We start from the raw sequence: 20,204 nt of genomic DNA on the forward strand, positions 1-20,204 counted from the left end.
GCGATAAGAAACCGCAGTATTTTTCTGACCAAGTGGTATATATCAGAAACGATGTACTAACAGGCCAGTCTGCAATATCTCCTACCCTGAGACCGAGAACGAGGACAAATTTCATAAAATATGCTGTAATTTACAGAGCCCTAACTGAGTGGAAGCTGTTCCAACCAAATCTTGTTAGTATAACAAACACCAGAGCTGCTTTTAAAGTTCCCATGAAATGGCAAGTGTTTCCATCAGGAAACTCTAGAAGTCACCTTGGTAATGTGACTGGCCTCGTTCTCAGAGGCTGCGCACAGAGGTGTTCATTGGGAGGCTGTTGGTTAGCAGGAGTTAGTAGATACTTGAGCAACAAGTAGAGCTATCTGTCAAGAGTTGAGACAGAGTAGCAGGAGGACAGCAGATGGAAACCAGAAAATGTTTTCTCCATAAAATATGACCCAGTTTCACCCAAAAATTATGAAGTTGTGTTTAAATACAGTTTATTAAGTTGTGTTTGTGCACGTTAATCTGTGAGGCCCGGTCCCCAGAAGCACTCCACTCTGGCTTCGGCGCTCTTTTTATACATGCATGGCAGCGTCATAACTTTTTTTTTTTTTATTGGAGGAAAAACTAGTATACTGTACACCCACGAGTGCAGAATGAGTCATCAACATTAAAAGAAAATTACATAAATACTACACTAAATTACTATTTTTTGCCATTGTTGGGCCTGATACTGGCATAAAGGTGAGATATAGAGCAAAACATGTGATTAGTTTAGTTTATTCATTCGACATAACAGTAACATTGGTGCCGCAACATTCAACCACGCTCAAGCCCTAGATGCATTTCTCCCAATTCAACGCTTCATACAATTGTCCATATATAGTCTATACAATCTCAGAGTACTGATGTTGAATTAAATATATAAGAAACCAACATTACCTTTTTATACAAACAGAAAATGGTACGCTAATATTTTGTTGTTGTTTTCCAATATATTTCTGGAGCTGTTCATCACGATTCTCATTTTATTGTTATTTTGTGCAGCCCTGCTTCATTTCCTTTTTGTATTACACTGTGGGAAAATTATGTACATCAACAGCACAAAAACCACAAACAAAAAAAAAAATGTTTTTAAGTGATTTTTTTTTTAAGGTTGTCTTATCTTGTCACATTGCCAGAGAAAACATTGCATACTGAAAGTATAATTATAGTTTGATGCGTGACTCAGCTTTTAACTATTTTTGTCCTTTTTGGGGGGCAGAATTTAAGTATTAGTTTTATTATGCCTAATAATTCCTGTCCATGGTGTCACTGTCTCTTTGTGTTTAGCATATTTTCCAGGCTCTTTGAACTAATTTGTACACATTAACAGACCCTGCTCTCATCAGTGATTGGATACGCCAAGTAGAAACTTGACAGGAAAACCATCTATAAGACAAATGTTAAATGGCAATACATTTGGCGTGTAATTGTGTTCAACACTGCAATGCGCTGTGATTAAAACCTTGTTGTTACACCATTTTCCAGACAGTGAACCTTGACATTGTTGAAAAGCTGGAAGGAAGAAGAAAACATCCAGTGCTTCCAGAGGATTTCTGTTAGAAGCGCTTTGCGGATGCTCCTGTCCTTTAGCGGAGCACTGATCATATCCGAAAAAATCTTTCATCTTTTGGAACAGTGCCTCGTGTGAAAGGGCTTCACTGTTTTGAGCAGCTACTGCCAAGTCACAATGCACCTTCAGCCAAGTATAGGCTATCATAGACTATAATGGTACAATCCCCGTACCTTACGTGTGCTTCAAGCTTGTGAAATGCCTGTTTAATACAGGGAACATTGCAACAGAAAGTACTATTTCATCATTTAGTGCAAAGAAACTGCCATGCTGACAAAGTGAGTGCTTTGTCCAGCATTTTCTACAAGGTGGTATCCCATATTGCAGTTGGTGTGAAGTCTGTCTGCCTTTTGTGTCCGACATAAATGGGAATCTGTTCAAGGGAGTTGCAGCTTGTTAGTCCGGCACACCGGTTTGTGGTCTGTGGGAGACTTATGGTGAAATCAGGGATGATCAGGTCGTTGCCAAATGTCCTCTGTTTATGCGATGCTGTTGTCTTAATTATGATAACTGAGCCTGTCTGCCAAATGCCGTAACTGTAAATGCTAATGTGAGAATTTTTTAAAGAAATTAGATTTTTCCTCCAGTAAACATTTGCAATTGCTGGCCATTGCAAAGGTAATACCCCACCTAATAGACTGCAATCTTAAGACTGGGAATCTCTCTCTGGAGTCCAATTAAACCACAACACTGGGTCTTTTTTTCTCTTTTTTCTCTCAACTGCCCGATTTCTAAACTGGCATTCTTATATAAGACAGATCAGTTGAAGGATGAGCGGTTTGGCATGCCAAGTTCTCGACTGAATCCTTTGTGATGTGGGGAATCATCTGTGAGGGCCTGCACCAGGGGCAGGTGGTTGACATTGACTTACACGAGATATGAACTGGCAAAACAAAAGCTTCACCGTCTCAAACTCCACAGCTGAAAGAAAAACAGCAGTGGCATAGACGTCTCAGCCTTCAGCAAAACCTGTCTGTCAAGATGCATTGAGACATGCCAACCAAACTCGTGTCAGAGAAAACAGCGCCCAGTAGAAGGTCAGCTGTATATGCTCATCTGAGCGGTGCTGGGATGTGAAACGATGTGAAAGCTTTATAGTTTGATACCAACATCAATACACTATGTTGCAAACTAGGAAACAAACCAGCCCTGCAATGTAAAGTGATAAAGTTCGTTAAAGAGTTATTATCTTCAACAGGGAAAAGCTGCATGTTTTGGGCCTTTCAGAGCCATCCATGCTTGTAGTTATTGATGATGCACTTTGACGAGCTTCAGCAATATCAGGTCATTGGATCAGTCTGACAAACTACTTTCTCTATCGAGAGGCTTGATGGATGCTGGCTGGATGGAGTCGTTGTGATCCGGGTGTCTATTGACTAAAAGAGCCTCTTTTATGGTGGCCAAGATTAGTGATGTAGGACATCCATAAAGGGTGTCAGCCACCGGATGTTTGGATGGATGGATGTCTGAAGACTCGAGGCTGATCCTGCAGTGCTTCATGTATCATTTAGCTCAGCAGAGGTGGAACGTATATTTACTCATTCACTGTAAAGGTGTTGGTACTTGACCTCTTTTATCTACATTTGAAAGTGAAGTTTTTTACTTTTTGCTGCACCTCATTAGTCTGATAGTTGTTGGTACAAACCTTTGAATTAGGCAATCTTAATCCAGGACTGTTGAGGGTCCAGAATGAGTACTTTTACACACAGTTCATTTAACTGCTTTAATTATCATGTACTTTTACCGAGGTGAATTAATTAGAAGAGGGAGGTTTCATCTTGACGAAGTATTTTTACATCCCCTCTGGGGCCGCAACTAGCGATTATTTCCATTATTGATTAATCTGTCGATAATTTGTTTCGACTAACTGATCAATTGCTTTGTCAATAAAAGGTGAGGTAATATTGAAACATGTCCTTCACATTTTCCCAGAGCCCAAGGTGACATCGTTAAATGTGCAAATTCAGCAGGCATGGCTTAAGCTACATTATTAATTTAATTTATCATCAAAATTCAATTTGTTATCAGATAAGACAAGAATTCTAACAATTAAGAAGCAGCAACAAGGTAACGTTTGGCATATTTGCTGTATAAATGACTGAAATGATTAAGTGGATATCAATAATTAATTTCATTTGATTTACTTAGTGATTCATCTCTACACCAAAACATCACCTCTACTTCTGAAACAGCGCAAAACATCAGCTGGACTTTGTGTGAAGTATGTAAGTAAGCTTTTTAGAGTTTGCCCATTATATTGTCCAGCAGATATTAGACTAGATAGCCTATCACAGGTATATCGTTATTGTTGTCCGATATGTGCAAAAAATGAAGACTTTAATTTACAGATAAAGATGCAGATTCTGCTGCCACGTTTATATAAATTCAATGAATCCAATGTCTCATTCTCCACCACATTATTTATAACAAACAATTTATGAAGGTGTCACTTGAAAGATTGGAGATATGCTTCTCTAGTTTTCACAGCTTTAGTAAAATCTTATTTGTGCTGACAAATCTCACTGAAAGCGTTCCGGTCCACACTGCAGAGATGATATGACGTTAATTTAAGGAAAACATTTGGCTGTCAGTGTCTCTAATTATTAATCCTCCTCACTGAAGGCAACTTAGATTTGTCAGGATTTCCATGCTTGAACTCCGCGGTGAAGCGAGATTTGAATCTTACAAACAACAATTATTGACTCAGGATTGCCTCTGTCACCTTCTTTTTATAATCAAGCCTCCGTGAATTACACAAATGCATCATCTAATTGGTAGAATGTTGCATGTTGATATGACAAACAGTGAAACATGAAACTTTAAGCAATCGGCCCTTGCTCTTGTCTCATACTTAGTTTGTTTTGCTGAATGATTGGGCGCTGCTTTGTGAGTGCATGTCTCGGAGGAAATAAAGCTCCGGTTCAGGATGAAAAGGAGATAACGTCTTAGAAATCCTCTCGCTGAAGGAGCGCATGGCATTAGCTCAGTAATAGCAGATGGATACCCCTTTGATCCACGGTTGGGGAGGAGAAGTCGATTGAGTGACTGTGATAAGACATTCAGCTGTTAAGCGCTTCCATTGTATCTTGACTTGACTGTATTTAGAGTACACAGGCATTTTAATAACACTATTATTTAAAGAGGGGATTGAAATTGAATTACAACGTGCACGTTTCTGTATTATCACTGCCCCCATCCAGACAGTATCTTGAACATGGAATAATTGTGTGAAACGCTTTGAAGTCTGAGTCACATGTACTATCATTAACGAGATGACACTGGAGGAACATGTGTTCATCTAGAGAATATGGAGTGACGTACAGCCTTAAGTGTCAAAGTCAATCATGACATTAAAGATATTCCTCATGAATGTCTTCATTAACAGTTCGGTAGGAGACGACTTCCTTGGCTCCTTAGCTCTGAAAGCCTTCGATTTCATCGGTTCCTAAAATCCATGGAACACAATAATGGAGACGGTTTTCCGGTCTGAAAAATGTAAACCTTCATTCGTTCTACTGACCAGCAGGAGGCACCTGCGCTGGTTTCAAATAGAAGTCTGATTGTATATAAGCTTATGATAAAGTTACCTTACTTCTCATTAGATTTACTACCTCAGAAATCGTTCCTAATGAGTTTATGGTCTCAATCGCTAATTTCAAGTCTTCTCCATAACACCATGACGTCCATTTTGTAAATTATGGTTACATTCAGGGTAAAGTAGATGTATGCTTTGAGCCGTGGCTCCTCGAATTGCTACCACGGTGTGCTCTCAGGTTCTCAGTCAGATCCGATCAGGATGTCCTCCCCAGCGCCACCCTCTTGACCCCATATGGGTAAATCAGGCTCCAAACCAAGGTGGCGATGGCTGGAATGCCAAATCAAGGCGTGAGAACAGGAGTCCACAAAGCAATGGGTTTACACTTGAGACAGTCTCACGATAAGAGGAATTAAGGATGCCTACAACGCAGATGCTTGGACCCTAACTTTTGACACTTCTTCAAGTTAGTTCAGGAACCTCCGTCACACTGATGGATAGTACCTGCTGTAAATAATCTACAGCCGCCTCACCTCAGAGATGGTGTCCAGTGTGGAGCAGACACTTCATTAATTTTTAAAGTAGTGAAAGTCTTTCTCATTTTAAAACCATATACTGTATGAAATAAACATTGCTTCTACTGGTCACTGTACTCTATTTGCTGTCATTTCATACTGTTAGACAGAGCACCAGAGGATACAGCCTTGCCTCAGCTCATGAGGGATGAAGTAAAACAGGAAAACATTTCCCTGGATTGCATCTCACTTGCGTTGTGGAAGACTCATGAGCCGAAGTATCATTATCTTGCAGTTTTAGCAGAATGCTACGTTGCTGTACCAGCTACCTCTGTTCCCATGAGAGGATGTTTTCAGCGGCCGGGGAAAATGTTAGTGGCAGCAGATCTGTCCTGCCTCCAGACAACTTGGACTAAAAAACTTTTTTTTTTTTTTTTTTTTTAAGAAAACTTGACAATAGTCTTGGCTGACTGCTTGAAAATTTAACTTAAAGTTAAAAGCTGAATTTGCACTGCTGGCTTGATGGTTAATTTAAGTTAATTAATAAGAAAGCTGCACTTGCCTTCATGGACAATTTTTATTTCATTTATTTTCTACTTATTTATTTAAATTTATTCCAATATGCCAGCATTTTATGGGGTAAGAATTATGGATAATGAACCACTGCTTTTAAAATAATAAGCAAAATGCACAGAATGTACCGAACCAGTACCGAACCGTGACCCCCAAATTGAGCTCCACACTGAGCCATGAATTTGTGTACTGTTACAACCCTGTTCTTTAGCTGCAAAAGCCTTTGAATTTTGACATGTCAGTAATTTTTTTATGTTAAGACAGCTGAGCAAGCAAGACACTTGGCAGCTGGCTGTCACTTGAGTAGCTTTGGGGAAGAGACTTCATCGTATTAGACAGTGAAATCCGATGTGCATGTTACGCTCTTCAATAATGTCTCCTGTGATCATTACACATAGCCAAAGGAAATTCAATTTTAAATCATACATTTTAAGAAATCTTTGGGATTAAAATGCTAATATTATCCTGTGTCTGCTGGAGCTTTGGCAAGATTTTGGGAAAAGAAACACAGGCATTTTGCCTCACTACTGTTTCACTTTGCTGCAAAAAATACAAACGCTGTTGTGCTGGAATAACGTGGAATGATGGAGCTTTGAGTAGATTTCCTTCCCGAGACTCTCCGATTAAATTCGAGTGTGTTAACAATGGCGCTAGTTGGATTTGACTTGTGTGGCATTGTGGCTCAAGCTTTTTCGTTTTCAGCCCTTTGTAAGGCTCGTTGATAACACGCATCAGTGTTATTTGCTGCGTTGCCATGGCAGCAAACATCCCTCAAACCTGTAAGGTGTTTGTGGCGTCCTGTTGGCTCAGCTGGATGAAGTGTGTGCCATGTAATCTTGATATACTCTGTTTGAATCCAGCGGAGACACTCTGTAACACATCACTCTGTTCTCTTTGAACCACCCTCTCCATCCGTCTCCACTGTATTTTACTATAAAAATAACCTTTAAAAAAAATGTGAAACCTTTATCAGGCAAAAAAATGGAAGGACGGCCATTTTGAGCAAAGATGCTCTGATCTGCCGTGCTTCTTCTTTACCGGTAATGTAATGTCAAAAATGTTTCTTTAAAAAGTATGTGAATGGATGTCTTAAAAAGCAGGTTATCTGTTGGCAGGCTGCGACACTTTAAATCAAGTGTCCTCTTCAATTAGAAGTGAAATAAAGAGACTTGAAGATGTAAAACAAGCCTTATCCCAAACAGATGCACCTCCGCGTTTGACTTGAGGGGTAGTGTTTCTCTCAGCATGGCTCTAGTCTAATCAGTGGCCTAACATATGGCGGATGAGCCCACAGCTCTATCATTCTGGTCCAGGCTCACTTAATAGACCCAAAATGATTTGGCTCCAGGTGAAATACATTTTGTGTGATAGAGAAGGGCCTTTGACCACCCAGTTCCATGGATGCTAATAAAAACAACAGTTACAGTAGTTGTTGTGGCCACTGTGATGTCCTCAGCTTTGTATCTCTACATTATTTTTATTGCCTAGAATCCAATACAGTGCTGCAGTGCAAAATTAAAGTTTTTTTATGGCTTACCTAACATCTTTGAGAAATCTTTTTAATTTGCTGAAAAAGAGTTCACTGCAATTACTCCAGCAGTTAGTGAACCTTGAGACTCTACTGTTCATCGAGGTGATTTGATATTAGAGACAAGTTTAAAGGTTGTAACATTGCATTTACAGATATTTCCTCTGAGACTGCAGTTGGAATTTGAGGGTAGTTTTTGGATACTGTTGGATTAGTACAGCACATTTTTTTATATTAGATAATGTGACCACATTGGCACATATACATATATCTTCTTAATGAAATGTGATTTAAAATCTACAGCATCTGCTTGTCTTGTCATCATCCGTGCAAAACTGCTAATGACACAAACGTAAGCGTGTACAGCCATTAGTGGCTCTTTGAGGCATGCTAACATGCTGATGCAAAGCAGGTATGAAGCTTACAACTGTCACCACAGATGTCTGTGCTGAATATCATGGCAGGCCGTCTTAAAGCCGTCAAGACATTTCACTAAAAACCAAAAAAGTTTCAACATCAGCGGTGAGAGAAGAAAAGGGAGAGGATAAGGAAAGTCATTAGGATTTAAGATCAGGAAACCAAAAATGTCTGCACCAAATTTTGTGCCAATGCATACATAAAAGACCTGCTGGTGTTACTCGATGTAAATTCAGAGGATCCCCAAAAAAGTTGCAAATAGTTGCAGAATTTCAAATTTTGCACCACAGTGGTGAACTGATTAACCCAGAATCTGCTCGCATGACTAGTAATGAAGAAAGATACTGTATATCACATGGAGTAGACTGTCTTTTTGAAGTAATGAAATGTGAACGCTAATTTTAATTTTATATTAAGCAGTAGAGTGGATGATAAGTACACCACTGTGAGCCTAATTAAACTCACTTTAAGACGTTCTGCAGGCTGTGTGCGCGTGTGTCAGGGCCGCATGATATGGGAAAAAAACAACATTGCGATATGCACTAATTCAACTCAACTAACTACAAGAATTTTTCAACTGTTTGCTTGAACAGCTCTTTTTGGAAATAACTAATAATCAGATGAGTGATTGGATGATTTTGTTGAGGAGTCCATTTTGTCAAACAAACCAAAGTAAGGCCCTGCTTTGTTTGAAAAACTGAACAAGAATCAATGTGATTGGTGGTTAGCGGTTTATGTAGGGCCTGCATGTCACTCACAATCAACAGACTTCCACGTATTCAAGAGCCCTTGAGTTGGACAAAATTAGGCAGACTTCCCTCTTAGATAAGTCACGGGGAAAAGAACACTCTGCAAACGTTTGCTTTGTATCAAACAGCAAAAGACATCGTGTGTACGTTAGCCTTACTTGACATTGCACATACTGCAATGCGACTGTCTATTTTGCAGGTGCACATTGCATTGTCGCTGCTGAAACATCATATAGTTTAGACCTAATTTAAAGCTGTGAAAGTTGACAGTTGTTTTTCTTTTTTGAATTAAACATCATTTAAGTCAGTTTATACATTATTTCCTTGATTTCAGGAGCTTTTCACATTGTTTATTCTCTTTTGACACACAGACACGCTTATAGAAGGCTGATGTTGTTGTTTTGCCTGTTTTGTATTTTGCACACCATCTGCATTTAATGTGGCTCATAGCATCATGAGTTAGCAGTGCACGTATTCACACAAACTAGCCACTTATTTTAATTATTGTTTATACAGAGCACCAAATGCCCAGTTTTCACCGTTTTCCCACTGCCCACCCCATCATGATGCAAGCAGAACTGCAGTTCATTATCGTCCCAATACAAAAGCCTAACCGTATTATTCAAATAAGTAATTATTTTCACAGTAATATGTTTGACTTGGAGTTTGTCATTGTTAGGAGCACTCTGTTAATCATGTTGGATCAGATTACTGTAGTCTTACATAGACAATTATGTTTACTTTGCGCAACAGTGATCCTCACAGGTGATCCAATTGTGTCTCATAAATGAGTTTTTAGGTAATATGCTGATAACCGGAATGAAGTTATAAAGTTGTCAGTGCGGTGATGAAGTGCCTCAGCGAGCAATTTACATACATGTGAAAATCGATGTAGACGTGCCTGAAGAAAAAAAATAAGAAAAGATTAAGCAGGATGTAGAATGTAAATGTAATGAAGTATCAGTGCTAATGGCATGCAAATATAATACCTCAGCTATTTTGGGATCTGGGATGCAGCGGCAAATTAGTTTTAGCAGATGCAGACAGTTTTCATCATGTATTTATTTTCTTGGCCGTGTAAAAATGAAATGCTAATGCAAAGATATTAGGAAAAATGACGGTTGCGTCATGTTTTGCATGAAATATATTCACAGATAGGCAATGTTTGCTCTTTTTAGTAGACTACTAAGTGATATTTACTGTAGACTACTAATTTGATATTAAGTCGGTCTTCATAGCACCTTTGGGGAGCAGAGATGTCACAAAGTGCCTCATAGAAACATGTGTGAAGACATAAAACACAATTAAAGCAGAAAAAAAAAGGAAATTAGTTTCTAAATCGTGAAATCTTAAACTGCAGATTTTTCCTCTAACCTAACATTCAAAATGTTCCCATTTCTGGTGACAGTGAGCAACATAACAGAAAAGCTCCATGAAAGAGGCTTTTGACTTTGAAGTAGCAAAATTAAAATGACAAAGGCACATGAGAAAGCCATATTAAGATGAATAACAATTAACAGCATGAGTCAGCTTTTAAGTCTCTGGGGACAAAACCTTGCCTTGAATGGGAAAGCATGAGAGAAATCACAGCCCCAGCTGACTTACAATTTTAATTTAGAATATCAAGATATCATTTCTGCGACACAGTTTGAGCTTCACAGAGCCAAGCCAGAAGCAATGGATTGTGCAGGACAAAGGCTGATGCAAGACCACCTTTCAGAATAATAAGCACAGAGGAGAGCAGTGTTACTTTTATAGTATATAAAGCAATAATAGATGTTCCTGCAGGGTTTTTACGCTATCCTGCTGGTGACAGCCGTGGCATGTGGTCTGTCTGTCGGTCCCATTATCGTGAACCTAATGTGTGAAGGTAGTCACAGTAGGTTAATATTGTCCATATCCACGATTCAATTCAGTTTTCGATTTTCACGTTTTCTCCAGAAAATTGTTTTTTAAATGCTTCTTTAAAAGATAAGCTATGTAGTATCAAATGACTTATGAGTGCAATATTTTTCTTGTGGCACAACGAGGCCATATGGTCAAATTTACAGGTGCAACATGTAGGAACTGGCCAACTTTCTGAAGTTATACTATAAACAAATAGGGGGCAGTATTTCACCAGAGTAACCACAAACTGTTGCTAACTTTAGCTGCTGTCAGCTAATGAGCTCAGTTAGCCGTGCAGCTAGTGGTCGTGTCAGCTGACTATGGCCAGACTGGGAGCTTTGAGCACCGGGAGAGTTTTGGTGTCGTTTACTATCTGCTCTTGAGGTACAAAGTGGCTAGGAACTAGCTGGTTAGCAAGCTAACTGCAACACAATACATAGCCGTCTTTGAAATAATGTCAAAATTGTTATTACTTCATATTCTGTTGATAATGTTTGTTAATTTTTTTTATGTTTTAAACAGAAATGTTTACATATTGCACCTTTTAAATAATTCATTTAAAATGCAGTTTAAAGCTTGCTAGATTTAGGTATCCGCATCAAACTGTAAAATGCACAATATTTTTACCCGTTGGGTCAGTTGGGAACAAACTGAGGAAAGAGTCGCTAGACGAGTCACTAGATGGCCGAAAGACAATTTGCAACAACAGCTAAAGTCTTCCTCAGCTGCAAAACCTACACTTTTTGTGCAGCTCGTGCGTAGAAGAAAAAATACTGTGATAATCGCCAATTCTGCTTTTGATTTAGATAATTAAATCAGATGCAAATTTCAATGATCTTTTATTTAGAATTGAGGTCATGACTCCCCTACCTGGGGGGAATTAATTTGGCATAGAGCAAAACTTTTGCACACCTGTGGATCTACAGGTGCGTAGGAGAGGACCAAGGGGCTGACAAAGTCAGAACAAAAAACTCCTGCACACTGTTCACGTACTTTGAGATCAGGAATGAATCTTAATATCATTTCGGTATGATGACCTTCATCGGGTTATTTTGTGTGCGGGAGCTTTTTGTTAAATTTGGCACAAAAGTCTGATGAACTGATCATAGTTTTGTGGTCAAAGATCAAGGTCACTGTGATCTCACAAAACATGTTTTTGGCAATAACTCCAGAATTAATTAGCTAATAACGACTAATTGTCACAAAAACATGTCTAATAGGATAAAATTATGAAGTGATGAAATTTAATATCCAGAGAGTAAAAGGTCAGCTTCACTCTGACAACATGACGTTCTGCAAAAACATGTTTCTGGCCATTATTCAACGCCATAACCAAAGAATTAGTAGGGGACGTTTCACACTTAATCGGATACTGCAGAATTTGTACCTTCTTTGCTGCAACATCCATATCTGAAGCAATATGTACCGTCATTACTACAAGTTTGTGTTTGATCAGAGTCAGCTTTGTTAGCCAAGCATGTGCACACACAAGGAATTTGACTGTAATCCAATGACACAAGCCGATGGTTTTGCCGATATTGGGTGTCATGTGTTTGTCGCTGCATCGTGTGATGAAGCTTCCTCTCAGTCCTCCGTTATCCTCTGTAAGAACGGTCTCTAAGTGAATGCCATTTTGCCAAAAATGCAACGAAATACATTTTTTTTTCAATTCTTTCAGTCTTCACTTCATATATTATGAGTCTAGACAGTAATGACGTAAACTGCAACATGACTGATGGCAGAGGAATACAACCTCGAGGCAGTAATTCTAGTTCAAACAGGTAATTATACAGCTTCCATATGTTACAGTACAAAATGCATGATTTTAGGTACTCATCCCTGGCAGTGTTCCCTGAGACGGAGGCTGTCCATGAATAATTAGCTCAGTTTGAGCTTACTCGTTAAGAAGCTTAGAAGTGCTATGAGCTAAAGTATAAGCCGGCTTAGCGGGGTAAGTCTTGTACACCAACTATTGACCACATGTTCACGCGGTGCACAGATATATTTCCAGCACCTTTTAATAGGTGGTTTCCTGGAGCCTGATCACCTAACAGATTAAGGTGTTTTTTTTTTTTTTTAACCTGAAATCTTAACAGAACCAGTGGAAATATTACAGCGCATGAAGGGCTGAGCTGTCACCCTCTGCCACTGCAAGGACCTCAATTTCCCATCCTGTAAATGCTTGAACTGATTATGAAAGGAGCAACGGTTGGGATTGACACTGACTCAAGCTGCCGTGCGAAGTTTACACACTGTCAACCATCTCTAAATGAAGTCTGTATGATAGCTCTCCCTTCGTTTGGACCGCAACCGCTTATGAGAAAGTAATAAGCTAGTGACCCTGTATGTCTGCCTGTCTCAGCTGTGATGGCAATGTCAGTAGGATAAGAAATGTATAATGGCCTTGTAGTCCCTGTTGCCTTTTAAAGACATCCAGATTTTCCACGCCATTACCTCTGAGAGATGAGCACCAGTAAAGAGCGAAATATCCTGTTTGAGCAGTGTTTCACACTGGCATTGACTCACACAGAAGGGGACCTTGTTTTTGTCAGTAAATCAACATGGCCGGTGAGTCTTGTGGCTGCACACAAGGGGGGATCATTGGCAGGTCCCATCCTTCAGGTTTGCCTTTGTCCTCTGCGTAGTAGTTTCCAATGGTTACTGGGACTGTCACAGACCTGGAGGGGGCATCTGCACCACAGGCTCACTGTCAGTCTATAAAAACCTCTGCAATAATGTGTCACATTTTCAATTTCCAGTGTGATCGCAAAAGTAATACGGCACGTCTTCTACGTAACAGGACAAGAATAGTAAACATTTCTATTTCCGGGATGTAGAGACTTTACTGCCATTAGAGCAAATGGTGCATATCACTACAGTATGCTGCATATAGTAACCAGCTAAGAGGCAGTAAATGTGCCCTTCTGTAATTCAGGAGGAGATTTCTTCATCCACCATTTCCCCTTGAGATCTTTTTTTAGAAATACAATAAAGCTCCGTCTGTGCGTCCATTTTGAAAGTAGTTCGTACCGCACAAAAAACTCTTGAGCCCACTTTTAATGACTGAACTGGATGAGATTTGAAGGAAATATAATGGAGGATCTTTTGCACTTCAGACACTTCAGTGCAGCAGAGAAAAGGCTCTCTGGCATATTCAGACTGAACTCAAAGGAGGCACTGGACCACTCGTATTCATTTAACACACTAAGTTTATTAAGCGGCTAACATTTTAATGTGCTGTGCGTCTTCATCAGCGACAAAATGTTGGTTAACAAGTACTCTGGTGTCTTCTTTGGCCCAGACGCAGCTACAGCTTAGCTAGTTGTTAAGACAGTGTTTCAATTTTGTTCAATTATGGATGTTTAACTTATTTGCTTTCTGTTTTAACTCTGTTAAGAGACGTAGATACGGCCCCTAGCAAATGAGCTCACAGCTGGCTAATGTATTTGCTCTTCGTGTCGTGCGCACAGTATACACTATTTGCATGTTAACTAACATCATTCTGCAGCCTTTTCTTCCCTCAGATCACACTTGGACTGAAATAAAAGCACATGTTTCGACACACTGTCACACACGAAAATGAAGATGCATCTAAAGGAGGAATGACGCAGATGTTGCTGTCAGCAGACTTGTTTCTGCATGTATCTAAATTTGGAGCAGGTCCATGTAATATCAATTCAGAAACATGCACTGCGGATAGATTCACGGAGAAAAAGAGGGTTTTGGACTGAATTTCCTATCGTGGATACTAATTTGACAGCTGTTTAATTTCATAAATTTTGTCATAATAGGATGAGAACAATGCGAGAAATCCTTTGCGCAGAGCTTTGACACTCGTGCTGTTAATCCACTGTATTCCTGCTGAACATTTGCCAGTAAAGTACCCCCTAACAATCAGAAGAACGCCATTCATTTGTGGGAGACGTATTGCTCATATTTTCATAAACGTCTCGCATGGATGTCATGCTTATTGTTACGCTGTGAGCAGTTTCAGAGATGCTGCAGACAGCTGAGATGCAGGTGTGTAGCCATAGGGCAGGCTCTGAATACATGATCAGATTTCACTGGTTTCCTGTATCCTGCTGCTGCAAAACCACAAGAGAGGATAAATTTAACACGGCAGAATTTAACTCTTGATTGTCTCGGTTAATTTAAACTCGCAACATTTGCGATGCGGAGATGGAAGGAGGCACATTTTCAAACCTAATGTTGCAGTTCGCTGCTCCACAGCTCGCCCCAGCTATTGGCATATAGTCACACTGTATCCATTATTAATCACACGGTTCTCAAGGACGACGTCTGTGAAAATTAGTATGCAGAGAGTGCGAAGATCACTTACCAGCAGTGACTTCGAAATTAAGTATTAAAAACAGAATTCTGCCCTTTCTTTCTGTATTCCATGGCCGTATCTTTCTACTGCACAAAAATGACCAGCGGGGTTTAGCTGGACAATTTCAGGCTTTACAGTGTTTGCGGTGCATGGCAGATAAAGATACTGCTGTACCATTAATATTTTTTACCTCCATCTTCTTATCTTGCTTTCCGAATCGAGCTCTGCAGAAAGGATTTCATTGAATCCTTCACTGAACTCTGTCTTTACATTATATGAGCAGTTGTGTGATAATCACTGCTTACAGGGGAAATCTCCTTAAGAATTCAGTGTGAGTTTGCATCGAGAATACAAAGAACAGTTAATGCCAGCATATGTCAGACACACATTAAATAGAGCTTGGAAACGGCACAATCCAACTCATGATCCATTTAGTAGCTGTTCGGGACCTTTGAATTATTTCAAATGATGATCATCAGCAGATGGAGTCGGCTTAGTTGTCGTTGATTTCTAGATTCTCCCTTTTAATACTTATAATACACCATAAATGAGACAATCTTAAAGTGCTTAGAAAAATGTATGTTTTCAGCCCCTACAATTTCATGATGCATCATAGATGCAGTGTAGAGCATCCTGTCAATTTTCAAAATAAAACGCCCTGTGCAGACTCAGGAACTGCCGCACAACGAAGTCGAAAATATTAACAATAACCACATTTAAAACGGACAAAGGAAGAAACTACTTATCCAAGTGTCGCACATATGAGGTCACAGTGTCGTGCCCAGTGGAATCAAGACGTTACTTAAATTGCTGAGGTGAGCCAATAAAGTTGGACTAACTGACCAAAAAACTTAAGTTAGCTTTGCTTTGTTGGATATTTCACCATGTATGCAGATAGTGATAAAACAAAGTCATTTAAGAGGTATTGGCAACTGAGTTTAATACAGTTCAGGGTTTTTTTTATACAGCTTTGACTGGATTGGGATACAGCCGTCTGTAAGCTACTTATTTAAACATTACTTAAAGATTTAAAACTTGGGTAGGTAATTCTGTTCAAAAACATTTTCTATCATATGTGTATAACATTTCTTAACATCTTGGCAGCAATCAAAATAATAAATGATTTGATAAAAAAAAAAAAAAAATGGGTTAGTTAAAATGAATCTGTAAAAAAAACTTAATCCAGTCAATTTAACCGGCCCCGGCAGAGAAACTACAGCCACACTTCTCATCACCAACGGTGCCTACAGCAGCTTACACTGCTGAACAAAGAAAGAAAAGAAAGACTGCACTCGAGAAGGCTACCAAAAAAAGAAGTTAGACAGCGCAAGAAGCAAAACGAGAGTCAACATCGGAGCGGCTTTTCAGCGATGGCGACCTGAGGACGGACTCCATGGTAGCTGTGTCTCTGCTGGACAGGTAATGAGCTGGTTGGTTTTGTTGGGGAAATGTATAATTACTCTGCATTATGTAGTCAACGTAGCTAACGTTAGCTCCTTATGTTGCTGTCGTATGTATTCACCCAACACTAATATTAGCAGCTTGTAGCTGGCGTTGGCTAGCTAGTTAGCTAGTTGATGATCTGACTGTCAGCTGACCACAGTAGAATGTGGGAAACACAGAATGCACCTGACAATCCTTATAAATAATCGCTTGCCACCCATCACATAAGCTTCCCATCACCCACCTAACCCCAGACTTCATTTTTTTTAACATAGCAACAGTCCTGTGTTGTCTTTGACAGAATCAATATTTCATGCCCCAGTAAACACATTTAGATGTAACCTTTATGTCCTGTAACACATTTAGTTGTTTACAAAAAAGTCCAGCAAGTACAGCTTGTACACACTACTGTCAAAAATGCATAGAAAAAACAATGAGAATGTGAAACTATGTAAATAACTCTGAAAGTGACATTTAGCTAACAACCCAAAAAGTAGATTTGGTAAATATGAAATGACTCTTAAATGGCACAATTCTGATTTCTGGTTGTTTTCAGGAATATTTGTCACTGCATAAAATGAAACTCAAGTTGTGGTGTTATAATAAAGTGAAAGTAATTTCAAGGTCCTTGAAAAGCTGTATTTACTGTCAGATGAGTAATTTTGCTATTCTTTCTACAGGACAGTCACTGCCAAGACAGTAGAGGATTGAAACAGCATCGACATCAACAGCATAACCAGTCAAGAAACCTCTGGACGTCCTTCCTGTACATAGTTGTTTATGCTAATTTAACTGTATATTGTCTAAACGATAAAAGGTATACTATCTTTGTAGTGTTATTTAATTTACATGTGTTCCAAGAAATGGAATAAACAAGAGTCTTGCCTAATTCAGTTGTTATTATTAGTGGATCGCGTAAAATGAAAGAACTGTAATGGGTTGGTTGTTTATGCTGGAAGTGTAAAGAAAAGGCACTATTCACTTTCAAGACTTTATTCAAACAAGTTCGAGATAATGCAAAACAAGGAGTAAATACAGAATTGAATGAAATGAATTCTGGCCTGTGAAGCAACAGATGAGCAACATGATCAGATATTTTTATATCTGTCCTCAGCATACTGTGAACATTTTTAGGAAACACCAGCCCCTTATATTTCTTTACATGTTTCTACCTACTGTGTTTATTGTTATGCACCAAAACACAGATTCAAATGGTGAAAAACTACAAGTTACACGCCTGGTCAATATACTGTACAAACACAAATAGTTGTAGGTGGTGTTTTATCAGGGAAAAAGCAGCAGTAATGTACTTTAGATGCTGACCTGCTCATGTGCAATCCTCTGAGCTTGAAGATCTTCCTGTCTTCCTCCTCTGGCGTGTCTTCATCATCAGAGTCAACGATGCTGTCATGGCTCTAACATGCAAAACATCGTATCATCATGAGTCCAATACGATATTCATGTTCGTCTGTGAACCACTGAGGAAACAAAAAAAATAAAACGTGTAGCTGATGTTTTAGCTTTTCCGTATCTGACGTTACCACAGCCAGCTGTTGCTAGCTAACCTGCAACGAGTTACAACACACTTTCAAAACAATGTCTGAATGCTAACAAAGCTAGCTCGACAGCTAGCAGTGCTAGCAACGGCTATGTTGGTTGTTTACGTTCAATATGATAATATTAAGCGTTTACTTACAGGTGAATGAGACACGAGGAGCTACTTGTTGTTAGATGTTGTGACGAAAACGGGGCACCGGTGCTCTCCTTCCCACCGCTCGGGAGGAGTCGGACTCCGTCGGCGGTGTCCGGCAGTCTTCGGACGGTGCGTTCACGGTCTGTGGGGAGCGGCCGGAGAGAGGCCTGAGCGCAGGGGGGCGGAGCTTACTGGCTGGATACTTGCACATCTGGTCTGGGTTTTGGCTGTTTTTCCAACTCACCGATCCCCGCTTTAATGGTTCAACCCAGTTTTGTACACATCTAAAGAAAGGATTTCAAGAAAGTTGGTGGAATCCAGTCCAGATGAGTAACTAAATGGACATTGTGCTGTCAACAGACATACAGTAAGTCATTGTACATTATGTCTTTGTTGTGTTGGCAGTGGTTTTTACCCCTGCAAGGAGGTTATGTTTTCAACCGTGTCTGTTTGTTTGCTGACAGCAGGATTACACACTACTGAGCAGGTTTCGATGAAAAACAATGGTTTAAACGTTAGATATCAGGGCTCAGTGCTGTGAAGTTTGATCTTGTATTATTCAGCTTGATTTAACTGAAGGGGACTAGTGGGCCTTGGCGGAGGTATGTGCTCTACTGAGTGCCATTCATGTCTTCAGTGTCTGTGGATACTTGGACATGTTAAGAGGAGAGGGTGACTTCTCATAAACCCACATTCACCCATTCAAATAAGAAAATGAACAGCTTCTGTCACTGAAAAAAAAATCACTTTGTTGAGGGTAAAGGTTCCCAGATGATGTTCCAGTGAAAATCTCTCATTAAAATACAGAAAGCCATTACTGTAAGTTATTAAATTATTGTGTGGATGACTCAAGTCTAACTAAAGGTCTTCTTTCTTGTAGTGAACTGGTTGAAAGGCAGGGCCTTGCCAGTGCACACTTAGTGGCTGACATTCAGCTAATGAATCGTCATGCTGTAATATATTCATCCCCCTGCTGTTTCTGAGAACAGGTTGGATTCGGCTACAGTGGGATCCAACACTTGTGCTGCCACACTCCTTCAGTGTATCAGTGAGTGAACAACACTAGTTACTTGGTAACGGTCACGCAACTGTTCAAAGGCATCTGGCTTAAAATGTTGCCCCTTTTCCATCAACAGCAGCGTGACAGGGTGGCCTCTCTGAGTGAAAACGAGAATCAATTGACCGGCAGGCAGAAAGGGATTTGGGGAGTTCAAGGAAGTGAAAGTAGTAGTCCGAAGTTCTCTTTCCAGTAGAACTTCACCTTCCGCAAAACCTATTGTGGCACTTAAAGGTAGCAATGGACCCTGAAGGAATTGCACAAGAACAACAGCATCTAATGGTGGAGGCATCCCTTTCTCTGCCGCGAATTACTCTGCCAAGCCTTCCCTGTGCCTTCAGAGAATGGAGAGGGATTCTAGCAGCGCTGTGACCTCTCACCCGTAAATGCAGTGCACTTTGCCGACTCTGGTGGTTTAAAGACTTTTAGGATCTCACTGAATCGGAATAGGACATATCCTTGTTTTGGCATTTGCAGAGTTTAGGAAGAGAACGGTCCAAAATGCAGCTCATTACACGTCATTAGTCTAAAATAAAATCTAACAAACAGTGCGTGGTAGCTAGAGGAAACCACCATCTGTCACCTGATGTGTGTGTTGTGTGTGCGCTACGCAAAGACAGAAATCCACAGTGCCAGCTCTCAGTCAGCTCCTGACTGAGATGTCTTTGAACTTTGAGATTCAAAATAGATTTTCTTTAAGTTGCTTTAATGGGTTTGGGCTGTCACCCTATTACCGCCACCCCAACCCTTCTGACTCTTTCCCAACGTGCTCTCATTAAATTTAAGTGTGAGATAGGCATGTATGAATCCAGGAGGATTCATCACAGCTCCTCTCACTCACTCTGTTGTGACACATTTCCCCCTGTCTTACTCCCCTAGT

The 20,204-nt window shown here is 39.9% G+C and overlaps 1 protein-coding gene across 3 annotated transcripts in view; it reads left to right on the forward strand.

Annotated features, from left to right (window-relative positions):
* The window catches only part of lrfn1 (leucine rich repeat and fibronectin type III domain containing 1), a 125,299-nt gene that overhangs the window by 9,782 nt on the left and 95,313 nt on the right, over positions 1–20,204 (forward strand). Inside the window, exon 1 of one of the 3 annotated variants that reach the window (XM_084351777.1) lies at positions 18,516–18,634. The exons of the other annotated variants lie outside the window; for them this stretch is intronic. The gene's annotated coding sequence lies outside the window, so the exon portion shown is untranslated. Of the gene's footprint in view, positions 1–18,515; positions 18,635–20,204 lie in introns of those variants that run through there. 3 annotated transcript variants of the gene reach the window in all.

Source organism: Pagrus pagrus, assembly GCF_965226575.1.
Source record: "Pagrus pagrus genome assembly, chromosome: 4".
NCBI lineage: Eukaryota > Metazoa > Chordata > Actinopteri > Spariformes > Sparidae > Pagrus > Pagrus pagrus.